The sequence below is a fragment of the Eumetopias jubatus genome, unplaced genomic scaffold, assembly GCF_037043125.1.
Source record: "Eumetopias jubatus isolate StellerSeaLion01/CBP00866 unplaced genomic scaffold, mEumJub1_p1.0 scaffold_8, whole genome shotgun sequence".
NCBI classification, from domain to species: Eukaryota; Metazoa; Chordata; class Mammalia; order Carnivora; family Otariidae; genus Eumetopias; species Eumetopias jubatus.
This window is the reverse complement of record NW_028274814.1, coordinates 4351291-4354464: the sequence shown is the minus strand read 5'-3', so window position 1 is coordinate 4354464 and position 3174 is coordinate 4351291. Positions and strand designations below refer to the sequence as shown.

General features: G+C 41.0%; 1 pseudogene; it reads left to right on the top strand.

Annotated features, from left to right (window-relative positions):
• The first annotated feature begins 577 nt into the window (after window positions 1-577).
• On the top strand, window positions 578-1333 carry LOC114222440 (large ribosomal subunit protein uL30 pseudogene; annotated as a pseudogene).
• The last annotated feature ends 1841 nt before the right edge of the window (window positions 1334-3174 follow it).

Below are 3174 nucleotides of genomic sequence, written 5' to 3'. Positions count from 1 at the left end.
AAGTTGGTTCCTAGTGTTTAAATCTTCTATATCCTTACTGATCTTCTGTCTACTCCTTCTATCAATTGTTGAAAGACTGACTTTAATTTGCAGTTCTATTAGTTTTTGCTTCATATATTTTGACGGCCTGTATGAAGTACATAAACATTTAGGACTATTATGTTCTCTTGATAAATTGACATCTTCATCATTATGAAATAATACTATTTAATTCTGGTAATATTCTTTGGTTTAAACTCTGCTTTAGCTAATATTAATATAGCCATTGCATCTTTCATTTGATTTAATGTTAGTATGGTCTATCATTCCATTCTTTTACTATTTATTTTTTAAAAAAATATTTGTTTATTTGAGAGAGAAAAGGAGCAGGGTGGAGAGGGGCAGAGGGAGAAGCAGACTCCCTACTGATCAGGGAGCCCAACACGGGCGGGGCTCCATCCCAGGACCCTAAGATCATGACCTCAGCCAAAGGCAGCTGCTTAACCGACAGAGCCGCCCAGGCATCCCAGCTTTTACTATTTATCTATTTGTGCCTTTATATTTAAAGTGAGTTTCCTTGCTCTTTTTTCTGGCTGGAACCATTGAGGGTGCAGAAAAGAAGAAAAATAAGGTTCCTGCTATGCCAGAAACCCTTAAGAAAAAGCGAAGGAATTTCACAGAGTTGAATATCAAGTGTCTGAGAAAAAAGTTTGCCCAAAAGATGCTTCGAAAGGCAAGGAGGAAGCTTACTTCTGAAAAAGCTAAGCATTACCACAAGGAGTATAGGCAGATGTACAGAACTGAGATTTGAATGGCTAGGATGTCAAGAAAATTTGGCAACTTCTAGGTACCTGCAGAACCCAAATTGGCATTTGTCATCAGGATCAGAGGTATCAATGGTGTGAGCCCAGAGGATCGAAAGGTATTGCAGTTTCTTTGCCTTAACCAAATCTTCAATGACATCTTTGTTAAGTTCAACAATGCTTCAGTTAACATGCTAAGGATTGTGGAACCATATATAGAATGGGGGTACCCAAACCTGATGTTGATGAATGAATTGATCTACAAGCATGGTTACAGCAAAATCAACAAGAAGCAAATTGCCCTGACAGAGACCGCATTGATTGCTCAATCTCTTGGTAAATATGGCATCATCTGCATGGAGCATCTGATTCACGAGGTCTATACTGTTGGAAAATGTTTCAAAGATGCAAACAACTTTTTATGGCCCTTCAAATTATCTTCTCCAAAAGGGAGAATGAAGAAGAAGACCACCCATTTTGTAGAAGGTAGAGATGGAGATGCTGGTAACAGGGAAGACCAGATCAACAGGCTTATTAGAAGGATGAACTAAGGCATCTACCATGATTATTTTTGTGATCTGCTCAGTTAATAAATAACTACTTTCAAATTGGAAACAAATAAAGTGAGTTTCCTTTAGGCAGCATATAATTGGATCTTGCTTTCATATCTAATCTATTTTCACTTTTTAATGGAAGTGTTTAGAACATTTATATTTAATGGGATCATCTATCATCATATTATCCATTTTCTAATTATCCTATCTTTTCTTTGTTCCTCTCATCTCCTTTTCCTGACATCTTTTTGACTGAGTATTTAAAAAATGGTTTCATTTCATCTCCCTTGTTGACACATTAGCTATAAGTCTTTGTTGTATTATTTTAGTGGATGTTTTAGCATTTATATTATATACCCTTAATGTAACATGGTCTACTGTCATGTGGTATTATACCATTATGTGTATAGTAAGATAAAAAATAAATTTTCTCTTACTATATACAGGCCCCCACTGGTATCCCCCATTCGGGGAGGGGGGGGGGGCTAGACACTGTGCTTCATGGTCAGGTGGAGCTGCTGTCTATGCTCAGTCATTGGGTGAGGCCTCAGGGTATGCCCTATGATTAGGCAGGGTTACTGACTGAACTGCCTACCTGGACTAGGCCTTAGGCTGTATTCAGCAATCAGGCAGGGCCATAGGCTGGGCTCTGGTTTTAGGCAGGGCTGTAGGCTGGGCTTATTGCCTGGGTGATACTACAGGCTGGGCTCTGAGGATGCTCAGGGTCACTGTTTAGGTTCCCTGGTTATGTGGGTCCGGAGGCTATACTTATCAGTTGAGCAGGGCTGCTGTTTTGGCTCCTTCTGGAAGCAGGGCTGTAGGATGAGCTCTCTGCCTGGGGTAACTGGCCAGGCTTTCTGTTGGGCAGAGCTGTGAATTTGCTTCCCTGCATAGGTGGGGCTGTAGAACAGATTCCATGGTCAGTTCTGCTTGTTGGCTGGGGACCCAAATCGGATAGAACTGCACACTGAGCACCCAGGCCAGATGGAACCTCCAGCTCAGTTCTGCAGCTGAGCAGAACTGCTGGCTGGGAACTCTGCTCTGTTGTTACTGCAAGTAGGAAGGCAGGAATGCTATCCACCAAGATCTTAGCACTGGTCGCTAAAGGCCTTGCCCCCATTCTCTATCTTAATCTGATCCCCAGTGTTGAGCTCTGCAGATTCTCCATGAAGCAAGACCTGAGGTACCTCTCAGCAAGTGTTCTGTAACACTGAGGGGGCTGGATGTCCACCTTGGGCTGTCTTTTCCTACTGGAAAAACTGTAGGCCCAGGGAGAACCTGTCTGGTGCAGCATTGTGCTGGTCTGATGCAGTCAGAATGTAGTCAGGCCTCTTACCCTTCAAATGTGTTTCTTCTCAGTCTCTGTGGTCCAGAGTGGTGCTTCAGCCTCACTCTCTGGGCTCTGGGATTTTCAGAGTGTTGTCTTGTGTATGGATGGGAGGTCTTCTTGTGAGGAGGACTGAAGTCAGGAATGACATGTCACTATTTAATGGCATCTGAATTTCTGAAAAATTATTTTGTTTTGTTTTGAAAAATAATTTCACTGAGAAGATGTTGTTATATTATCTTATTGAGTAAAAATTCTAGATTGGCAATTTTTTCTTTTACTACTTTTAAAGATGTTGGTTCCCTGTTTCTTGGTTTGCCTAGTTTTTGACAAAAAGCCTGCTGTCTTCCTCATCTTTGTTCCTTCGTAAGTAATGTCTTGTTTCTCTGGTTGCTTTCAAGATTTCTCTTATTCCCTCATTTTAACCAATTCGATTATGATATGTATTGGTATAGGTTCCCTTTTAATTTTTTTGTGCTTGTTGTTCCTTGAAATTCCTGCATCTATGGGT